Here is an 11957-nt window from a genome sequence, read left to right as displayed (position 1 = left end):
CTTTGAGAAATGGGAGTCTCCCCTGAGGATATGTCTACACTGCAATTGGGAGGTGTGACTGCAGCATGTACAGACCAGCGTTCCCTCTAATGTGCGCGCTTGCACGGCTGTGCACAAAACATTCTAAGCCCGCCCACCTCCTCCATACAGCAACCCTCACCTTCCTGCTGGATTTGGAAGGTGACTGGAGTGGCTGCTCCCACAGTGGGGCCCAGTGGTGGACGGGAATGAGTATGGGGGGGGGGCACGAAAGGGTAGTGCTACTCTGGTGGCTGGGGCTTAGTTGGGGGTCAGCTTTTCTGGCTGCCGCTGGGTTTGGAGCAGTGGACAGGTGTCTGCCACCGGGATTTGGCGCTGTGGACAACTGGGTGTCTGCCACTGGGGTTTGCAGCCACATGATGGGCAGGTGTCTGCTGCCGGGGTTTGGGGCTACAAGCTGGTGTTTGCTGCCAGGGTTTGGGGCTGTGGGCGGGTGTCTGCTGCTGGGGTTTGGGGCTGCGGGTGGGTATCTGATGCTGGGGTTTGGGGCTGCGGGTGGGTGTCTGCCGCTGAGGTTTGGGGTGCAGTGGGAGTAAGGGTAGAAAAGATAGAATCGGATTAAGTGAGAGCAAAATCAGCATTTCTTCAGTCTTGAGTGGAACTGATTCTGATCACACACCGTTGTAAATCAGCAATAGTGAGAAAACAGGCATGCAAATAAACGTTTACACTGCTTTTAAAATAAAAACAGATGAACACAAAATAACATGCTGGGAGCTGTTTTACTACTCATTTTGTACTCGTTTTGGAGCTTACTCTGTAAATTTATTCTGTTTTGATCTGTCCTTGAAGACTAAAATGTAGGGTTTCTACAGCTGTTGGTGATATGCTTAATGTACTTGACATTCTCCCATTCTTGTACTGAAATAAAAGAATCTTTAAAAATGGAAAAAGAGGTTTGCTGTAGTAATCCTAAACAGTGGAATATGGAAAATCTAAACATTTTTCAATATTGCACAAAGCAAAGCCACAATCCATCTCAAATAGACATGTCTGTATTACTCAGCTTTATAAAGAGTGTTGGGGTGAGGGAAAAGGTTGTCTGATTTTGAACTAGAAACAAGAAACTGCTGGTTATGTTTCTAATAATAAGAGCGCAGGTGGAAGGAATGCTGTGCAACTCTTTATTTGTATTCTTCCTTGAAAAATTATTAATCTGAAAATATTACTTGCTTGGTGCTCTCTGTGAAACCACTGACAGTGAAATTTTTACTACCAAATAAAGCTAAAACTGTTTTCAAATGCATTCTTCATCTCCCAGTTCCGGTACAAACATTATTTACCAGCTTACCATAAGCTTCTTGTGCTTTTGCCATAAATTACATGTGTCAAGACCGAATGAATTAACTGTAGATGCACATTGGTAATAGATAGTTCTCCCCAGCTGGTGATTTATCTGGCTAGGAACTGTAATAGTGTCTTTAACTATACATTGAAGACATTTGTCTAAGAATCGAGCATGAATTGGCCCAGTGATGGTTCAGGTACATGTGATTCTGTTATTGTCAGCGTGTGCACACATGGTTCTGAAAAGCTGCAGTTTTCAGGCTGCTGCAGGTCAGTTATCTGTCAGTAGGCTTGGCTATGTCTATACTGGCCACTGCTTATGTCCTTCAGAAGTGTTACCTCTTGTCTCCGAAGACAAAAGTTTTGTGGTGGCATGTAGCGGTGTGATCAGTCTGTGGTGTGCAGGGGCCCTCTCTAGCTGACAATGTGAATGCCGCGTGTTGGGGGTGGAAGTATTTTGTCAGCAAAAGAGTTGATAAACAGCAGCTGCACTGCCCGATTTTAGCAACATGCATGTGTTGCCACTGATCTCAGGAGCTAGTGCCCTGCCAGGCCCATCAAAGTGGGGGGGGGAGGGGGAGGAGGGAAAAGAGGGAAGTTTCCCTGGGACTCAGTGATTCTAAAGAGCCTGGGGCTCTGGCCACTGCTGCCACAGTATGAGCAACACTGCAGTGTGCTTGTTCTTGGCTTCCTATGGCTTCTATGGAACTGTGGACAGCGCAGATTGAGAGCAGCCTTGAGGCTAATCTAACATACTGAAAACTTTGCAGTATTAATTTTCTTTTTATTTGACTTCATATTAAATAAACATTTAAAGTCATGCACCTTGTTAATTATCCTTTCCTTTATTATTCTTTCTTCCATAACATTTTAATTATATCTATATATATCTGAACAAACATACATGACCTCAAGATTGGTGTACAAGTCAAAACTCACTCCACTCATGGATGGAAAATCTCAGCGGGAACACTGGTACAGACATACCTGAGCTAGCTCAAGTGACAATTGCAGCAAATCTGCAGAAGCAGATGTAACTGCATGGACTAACCCAGGAACCAAGATGCATGCTGGCTGTGATATGCCTAAACATTCTGCACTTACACCTTCTGACTGAGGTGTAGGTATACACAGAGAGGGAAGAGCAGACTCTGGAGGAGGTGCTTTCTAGAAAGCAAACTGAAAGCAGGCTGGTTCCTGGAGATCTTGGGCTTGGTAGAAGAATGTCATATGGAGCCCGTTTTGTTCCTGTAACTCCAGAGGGAAGTCCACCTGAGTGGGATGTAGTGGAGTCTCCATCCCTAGAGGTGTTTAAGTCTCGGCTTGACAAAGCCCTGGTTGGGTTGATTTAGTTGGGATTGGTCCTGCCTGGAGCAGGGGGCTGGACTTGATGACCTTCTGAGGTCTCTTCCAGCTTTATGGTTCTATGATTCATAGTGAAGGGTGAGATTAGCTAAACCTGAGCATGCATGAGAACGGTTTCAAAATGATCTTTTCTGATGCTTTGTTCCACTTGCTAAATGAACATGCTCTAAGAAGGACACTTGTCCCTGTGTGTCACTGGTCACACTCCCGGAGGGAAGAGACACAGGTGTTCAGTCTAAACTGCATAGGAAAAAGCAGTTGTCTAAGATGGGTGGCAGGGGTAAGTGTGGGAGAATAGTGGATAAGTAAAGGCATGAAATCTGATACTTAGGAGGAGGGGCACTTTAAAACAAGAGGGGCAGGTAGCCCCCAGACCAAGCGCATTGCTTTTCTCAAGTGCACCATCCCACAAGATGTTCAGTCCCATTGCGTGTGTGCTGAAGTGCTTTGCAGGAGCAGGGATCTGAACTAGGGATATTAAATATCGGTTAATGGAATAGTTGGTTAACCTAATTAATTCTTATCGGTTAGTCGACTATTCTATAGCCCCTGGGCAGAACCTCTCTGGGGAAGGGGAGGGGTCTGAGCTCCTGGACCCAGCACAAGCCAGAACTGATCTGGGCTGCCTGCCCACCTGGCTCCTAATATTCTTTAAATGCAGAACTGCAGCAGGGGTAAGTCCAGGACCCAGTGCAAGCTGGGACTGAGCTGGGCTGTTGACCAGCCTTCTAAAAAATGTACTGGCAAAGGGTCAGGGGGAAATGCGTGTATTCTATAGCATTAACCTATAAACTTTTGCTTATTGGTTATTTGGTTAATCAACCACACTATTACATCCCTAATCTGAGCCATTTCTGAAGCAGATATGTCAGCCTCTGCTATGTAATAAACACGCATGTTACCATGACTTGACATGAATTGTCTGAGTCATAGGACCAGGAGGAGGAGTCCAGTACTGCAAACCTTAAAGGATCAGAAGCCCCAAATCCCATCCTGTCAGCACTGGTGCTAGCAATACTGGGGTTCTCAATCTCTCTCATATTAGGGATCAAATGTTAATACACAAATTGCCTCATGGACCACTTCTCCTCTCATTCATAATCACACAGCCCACTTTTCTCAATGGCCATCCAGTTACATTCTCGAAGCAGCTACAGCACTTGCTTCCCCAGAAAAATAACAGCAGGGAAGCACTTGAAGTGGTGATGTTTTCTATGACCATAGCAGGGAAGATTGTGAAGTTCAAACTGCAGTCACCTCTGTCCATGAATCAGTTCTAATTTAACACCACCCTTGCAAAAGGTTTGGTTAACAGCCTTGCATGCTGTCTTTGAACAGACACCAAGAAACAGAAACCATTCACCTTGCATGGGCTATTTCCCTAATTGCTTTGCTTTGGCAGACAGACTTGCACAGTTCCTACCCATGCTTAGACTGGCTAGACAGACCTCTTCCAGCCGGTGTTCTCACCCTTGCAAACTTACCACATTTCCTATTCATCGAGGCTCCCATGCCCTTTTTGCTTTTCCCCATGAATCTTGTTTTCTATACTATTTCTTGCCCCATCAAACACTATTTCCTAGCAGAGTGACTATGCAGGGTTTTCTACACATGTCGGCCCCGGATATTGCAGAGAAAATGCATCAGGAAACAGCTTTTATTAGATCAACTTCTGTTGGTAAGAGAGATGAGCTTTCGAATTTATCCAGGACTCTTTTCAGGCCTGGTGTCAAAGCTAAATACAAAGTTTGTTTAGCATAAGTAGTTAACGTATAGTCCAAGAGACCATACAAGATTAAATGACCAGTCACAGGGGAAAAGAAAAGGAGTGGGGAGGAGAAGGTGGGAGAATGGGGTGTTTTTAGTGAGTCATACACTGTTATAATAAACCATAAAGCCTGAGTCTCTATTCAGTCTATGACTTTTAGTGTCTAGCAAAGTTATGAATTTAAGCTTCCTTTGAGGGTGAGGACTGATAGGTCAGATATGAAGAGATCACGTTATGAAAAGCCTGGGATGTACATCTTAACACGTACAAAACCATTTTCACCAAACAAGGTGCCAGGGAGAAGACTGAATCATGGAACAGACCACTCAAATACCCCGAGAGAGAACCTATTTCATTAGAGAAATGAAACCTGCTCTGACCAAAGTCCTCAATTATCACATTCCACCCCACACTGGAACCCATATAAGATATCTTCAAACAACTTTCACCTATACACAATAGGCTACATCTACATTGGCAAGATTTTGCGCAAATACTTTTAACACAAGAGTTTTTGCGTTAAAGTATTTGTGCAAGAGAGCATCTACACTGGCATGTGCTTTTGCGCAAGAGATGTGCTTCTGCGCAAGAAAGAACACTTGCACAAGAGGGCTTTTTCCTGAGCGGGAGCATCATAGTTCTTGCACAAGAAGCACTGGTTTCTTACATTAGAATGTCTGTTCTTGCGCAAGAACTCCCCACCAGTGTAGACTGGTAGCAAGTTTTTGTGTAAAAGCGGCCGCTTTTGCGCAAAATCTTGCCAATGTAGACACAGCCAATGGAGAACTGATCCTGAAAGAAATATTTCCCGAACTTCCTCTTCTGTCCTTCATGCAACACTGCAAGCTATCTTAGCTCAGCATCAAAAACAAGCTCCCCACAGACTAGGACACACCAGCAGCACCAGATCCTACCAGAACAACAGATGCAACCTCTGCAGACATATCTCCACTTCTATTGTGATCAACACACTCCACAACACACACTTCAAGATCCCGTACTTCAGGCAGTGCACTAAATGCTCCAACAACTTTGTGGGTGAAACCAGACAATCACTGCACTCACACAAGAACATGATAACAGACAACGTCATCTCACCTGTGGGCAAACATTTTCCACCAAGCGATTTCTCTGTACCTGACCTCCCATTCTTTATCCCCAAAGCCTGGGAGCTTAACTTCATGATTTTGCTAGACGCTAAAATTCATGGATTGGATTTATGGCTTATTTCAACAATCTATAACCTATGAAGTGCACCCCTGCCTTGCCTGCCCTTCCCCCTATGGCTGGATGAGTTAAACCCGGGGCTTTTCTCAGTTTCTTTCTGAGGACCTCCCACCATGCTATAAAAATTCCATGGCTCACATGCCATAACTACTGTTCTTCTGCATATCCAGTAGCTTAAAAATCAGAGTCAGCATTAGGGGATGGTATGCAGGGCGATTGCCCAAGGCCCCACACTACAGGGAACCCCGCAAAGCTAAGTTGCTCGGCTTTTGGCTTCAGCTGTGCAGGACTCAGGCTTCTGCTACAGTGACTCTAACTATGGCTCTTCTGCCTGGTTTACTTTGGCTGACCCCTTGAAACCTATTCACAGCCTCCTGCAGGGCCTTGGATCCCTGGCTGAGAACTGCTGGGTTAAAAGGCCACTTCACTATAGATGGTCCTTCGAAATATGTGTTAGCTACTAATACAAAACACTCTGTTCCACTTTGCATTTTGCTGTGACACTCTGAGCACGTGTCTCAGACCTGAAGGAGAACTCCGTGAATCTGGAACGCTTGTTTCTCTCACTAACAGAAGTGGACCCAGTAAAATATATTACCTGATCCACCTTGCAGCTGAGTGACTGGCATTTTCACTGTTTCATGTTGCCCTGCCCTTTGCATCACCTGTTACAAAGACAGGTCTGACCTTAAATGTAGTTTTTCCTAATTTGGTATTATTTAAGCCAGCAACCCCCTGGACCTACTAAGCAAACACACCCATCTCTGGATAATCTTATCTAGGGTTGCCAGATGGTTTCAACAAAAATACTGGACACACTTGACATTATATCACGATCTACATTACACCCTATTTAGAAAATACCGGACATTTCTATTTTCTCAATTTGTTTCCTGAACAGAAAGCTCAAATACTGGACTGTCCGGTTCAAAACTGGACACCTGGTAACCCTAATCTTGTCCTCCCTCTTGTTCCTTGTCTGGTCAGTCATTTGTCACCTTTAATCTAAATCCGGGATTGCAAGCTTGCTGGGGCCAGGATAGACTGTTATATATGTCTGTATAGTGCCGAATACAACCAGGCCCTGATTCTTGAGTGGAGCCCTTAGGCTCTACAGTAAAGCTAGCAATTTAAAATCCCAATCTCCAGCAATTTCCAACGTTCCTCTCCCTTGCTAATACTAAGATCATGATCTTCTTCTTCTTCTTCATCATCATCATCATAATTAGGCAACTACACTCTTGTTAGTCTCCCACCCTTTGGTAAGATCATGGCTGTACATGGATGAAATATCCTAATATTTGGACAATTGTGCTTAATTTTGTGAGTTTATATTTTGTCCATTAGGTTTTCTGAAATCTAGGTCTGTGGGGGTGGGTCATTTATACAACACGCTGGGACAAAGCCCTCAGCACGTATCATGTCAACATTAAAAAAAACCCACTGTAATATTTCACCCCTAAGTTTGTGCTGGCAATATAGTCAACATACTTCTGCTCCAAATCACTGAGTTTAGAAACAAACTTGAGTCAGCAGGGCTGGAAAGGTTAAACTCGTGATAGTCTATGGGCCAGATTTCTTGGGTCAGCAGACTGACACAAAGGAGTCATAAAGCAGGCACATCTGTCTTGGTAAGGACTTTCCCAAATAGGGGGAGATCCCCAACTACCACTTCCATCATCTCAGAGAGCATGTCTAAACTACATCCCTCTTTCGAAAGAGGGATGTAAATTAGACATATTGAAATTGCAAATGAAGCCGAGAGTTGAATTTCCTGTGCTTCTGTTGCATAATGGCGGCTGCAAGTTCTTTCGAAAACGGGTATTTCGAAAGTGAAACCACCGTCTACACACGGTTCTTTAGAAAAAAACCCTTTTTCGAAAAATCTTGTATTCCTCAAAAAATGAGGTTTACAGGATCTTTGAAAAAGGGTTTTTTTTCCTGAAAGAACCACGTCTAGATCGCAGTTTCACTTTTGAAATACCCGTTTTCGAAAGAACATGCAGCTGCCATTATGCAATTAAAGCACGAGAAATTCAAATCCTGGCTTAATTTGCAATTTTGATATGTCTAATTTACATCCCTCTTTCGAAAGAGGGATATAGTCTAGACATAGCCTCAGAGGACACAACTTAATGGGCAGGGCTAGGAAAAAAGAACCCAGCTGGAGTCCAGTAATCCCCCCCTGTATGGCCCCTAGGGACCACAAGATGTTGGCATAGTTTAGAGCAGTCTGAGAATTCTATAAATCACACTAGAGGCTGGGTCAGTGGAAAATGTTCTCCAGATTTGTGGAGATACAACCAGGTTTTTTATGACCATAGGTGGTGGGAATTGAAGGCCAGGGTAGTCTATACCTTTCCTAACCCAGGTTTTGGTCCCACTCATGCTTCACAGGGATGGCCTGCCCTCACTCTGCTTCTCTTCTGAAGACAGCAAGGGATCAGCTATAGCTGGCGGTCTGGAGCTCAGGTCTATGACCAGGGCCTAGTGTTGCTGGAGGGGTCTGGAGCCAGTACCCGGGCTGGCCCTGAGGTTAGGCCAGCTGGTGCAGGCTGGCTGGGATCATGGGAATAAGACGGGGTATCCAGTGGGAGGACAGCGGTGCCTTGATTGGAAGGGGATGGGTCAGGAGGCTAGCCTCTCCAAAGGGGGGAGTTCACCCCACACCTATCTTTGGGTACGTCTAGACTACATGGCTCCGCCGACGGAGCCATGTAGATTAGTTTACTCGACAAAGGGAAATGAAGCGGCAATTTAAATAATCGCCGCTTCATTTAAATAAAAATGGCCGCCGCGCTGTGCCGATCAGCTGTTTGTCAGCACAGGGTGGCAGTCTAGACAGGGATCTGCCGATCCCAGAACCCTTTGTTGGCAGATCCTTTATTTAAATCGCCACTTCATTTCCCTTTGTCTTCCTGCCTCATCTACGTGGCTCCGTCGCGGAGCCATGTAGTCTAGACGTACCCTTTATGACTCACCCTGAGCACAGTAGCAAATGTAGGTTTAAATCTACAGGGGAGGGTTAACTAACTACCTCCCATAGTGGCTGCAGTAACAGACTATCCACACAGCTGAGAAAGGAAACACCGGGGAGCGGGATTATAAAAGAAAGAACAGCCATGCCTGAAGAGGAAGACAGCGTGAGTAGTGAAATTCAGAGCCGCACCATGCTGTTTGATCTGTTGAGGGGAAAACGTTGTTGCACTCTATTGCATTTTGATGGGCAAAGAGGAAGCCCTTGCCACCACAGTCACTATTTTTAAATATTAAAAAAAAAAAGAAAAAAAAGGAGAGTGGCATAGACTGACTAATTCTGCACAGCTATTGTTAGTTTCCAATTCACACTTTCATCATGAGACTAGTAATATTTGGGTTTATTCTTTAAATTCCAGTTGCTAAACTAAACACTTGCAGAAGAAACTCAGCTTGGATTTAAAAGGAAAGCTATCTATGTTCAGAATCCACCTAGTTGCATGGAAAAGTTTTAAAATAAGACCTGTGTACTAAATACTTAAGAAACCCTTCATGATTCTTAAGCCAATCTCCTGATTTTCTGGGGCTGCCTTCTGATTTTTGAATGTGTGTGGTTGGTCACAGTGGGATAAGAATGGGAGGAGAGGACAAAATCAGGGTGTCAAGTCTCTAGATAACTGTGGGCTGCCAGAGAATGTCACTTTAGTAATAAATTACTACTCTAGCCCAGTGTTTCTTAACCAGTGGTACAAGTACCCTCAGGGGTACTCAAGAGAAGCCTGGGGGGTATGTCAATTTGGAGAAAACTGAATTTTTGTTTTAAGTTTTTAGCACTTTTATTATTTTTGTACTTTTTACACCTCAAAATTTCATCGCCCACCCGGCTACGATTAAGTTGTTTAAACAAGTGTGTTGCAATGGTAGAAAATTTTTGTGTGTGTCTGAAAACTGTAGGTACTTTTTAAAAAAAGAGGTACTTTATGAGAAACACTGCTCTAGCTGCTTGTAAAGAGAAATGCACTGCAATCTGTTCTCAGAACTATTCCTGCACTCTCACGACAGCGACAGAACCTATCTTCTTGCATTCAGTCATGATTTTATGATTTCATCAGTTTCAAAATCTTGGCACTAGAGTTTAAAGCAAATCCTACAGCCAGTCAAGAGCCAAGCAGTATTTTTTATTCCATGCACTATTAATTATCATCAGCTACCACTCACTAGAATTACCAATGCTTTTGTTCTCGCACGGGTGTGTTTTTTTTTCCAATGAAGAAATATGTTTCCGACTGTAAAGGGATTATTATCCTTAAGAGAGATTGCAAGCACCCCCAACAGATGCAATATGCTCTAATAACATAGTGCTGACCATTGTTTGTGGTCTTAGTACTTGTCCAACTAGATTTTACAGACAAGTTCTACTTTGCAGACTTTTCTCAAAAGAGCCTGTAGAGTACTGCATTAGCACATGTGGGCAGACGCATGGCTGACCACATTTAAATATAAAGTGATAAAAACAAAACACAAATCACTTAAATAGAATTAATCACTTGCCTTGCTTTCTCAGATCAATCTTATTTCTGTCCTTCTTTCTGGAGGAACACCACGGTACTGTGAAGCTGTCTGCACCGGCTCTGGTGAGAAGATCGTTTAGAAGAATCAGGAAGTTACCATCAAGAGCAAATTATGCAATCAGAGCTTCTAAGGAGTTACAAAAACGCAAACTTTAACAGGAAACAAGTTACTAACATAGATAGGGTCAAGCACCTTGCGTTCATGCCACTTTTCACCCACATTTTGGAAGTGTTAGTGCTTCTGATGGTGAAAGAGAACAGCTTGATAAGGTTGGTGGGTTCTGCTACCAAGGTGCTTTCTTTTCTTCTGGAGTGGTAAGCTGAGTGAGAAGTCCTGGAACAACCTGAGCACTGGGGTGCACACTTGTGTCAGTCCCATGCCTTGCACAGCCACCTTACCAGCATTATAACTAACAAACTCTGCCAGGTGTGCGAATGACGTGGTGTGACACAAATGAGTCCAACAGGAAAAACCATACTCAGCAAGGTTTCAGATCATAAGGGGACTTTGAAAGGTGATCTTTTCCCTCAACCCACAATGTTGATGTTTTGCATCTATTTTTGTAGCATTTCCCAGGACATTTTGAACAAACTAAAGCCTGAAAAGAAAGGCCTTACCCATATGATATGCCCTGGTGTCTCCTGTATGGATGTTCCTGGCCATTCCTCATACTGCTGGGAAATATCACTGGAGCAGAAGGAAATTTCTACCGCAGCTGGCCTCCCCTGTGCCTGAGGTGTGGGACAGCGCTCCCTGAATCCAGCCTTCATTTAGCCTGTTTTACCTGTACTGGCAGGGGGGCAGTGAAGGATGTAGCAGCGGGAGCAACACTCTTTTATGGGACTTGAGATAATGAGGCAAGTCTGGCTTCTAGAGTTGGTTGGGTAGTAGGTGTGAGGCAGAGATTGTCCTGCCTACTCTTTTGGCTGCCACGGGTGGAACATCGCAGCCTAGATGAGAGAAGCAGGCCTCATGAAAGGAAGGATGATTTGGGGGTTAATACACTAGAGTGGGTCTCAGGTGAGCTGCGCCCAATTCTTGGCTCTGCCGAAGACTCACTGTGTGCCCATATCACTTTATCTCTCTGTGCCTCAGCCCCTCAGCTGCAGAATGAGGATAAATCCTCCCGATTTCCTTGGGTATTATAAAGGTCAATGCACGAATGTCTGTAAGACACTCAGGTACCACAATGATGGGGTCACAGGCGCTCCTAGCCAGACAGAAGAGGTTTAGCAGCAGGAGGGAAAGGCAATGAAGGACCAAAAACAGCAGTGATGGAGCTAAGAGCAAACCTTGGTGCTTTTTCTAAAAGATCTGCTCTGGGAGTTATTCTAGGGAAATTTTATGGGCCATGATGGAAGCCAGACTCACCATGGTCCCTTCTGTCTTTCTTGACTCTCTTTCTTGGAGGAACACCAAGGTGCCGTGTAGCTGGCTACACTGGCTGTGGCTAAAGCATCGTGGATAAGAAACCAGCCCTAAGAGCTTACTTTCAAGAGTGCATTATGCAATTAGACACGCTAAGGAGTTTAAAAAAATGCAAACTGAACAGGCAATATGAGTTACAATATAGATAGGCACAAACACTTTGATTCTGCTGCATTGACTCAGGCTAAACAGCACCTTGCTCCTTCTTAGAACCATTGACTATAAAAGGAATTATTGGGCTCTTGGTAATTTGAAGAACAACTTAGTCATTTAAATGCCTAAATATGGATTTAGG

Source organism: Pelodiscus sinensis, chromosome 4 (genome assembly GCF_049634645.1).
Source record: "Pelodiscus sinensis isolate JC-2024 chromosome 4, ASM4963464v1, whole genome shotgun sequence".
Lineage (NCBI taxonomy): Eukaryota > Metazoa > Chordata > Testudines > Trionychidae > Pelodiscus > Pelodiscus sinensis.
This window is presented reverse-complemented; position numbering follows the sequence as displayed.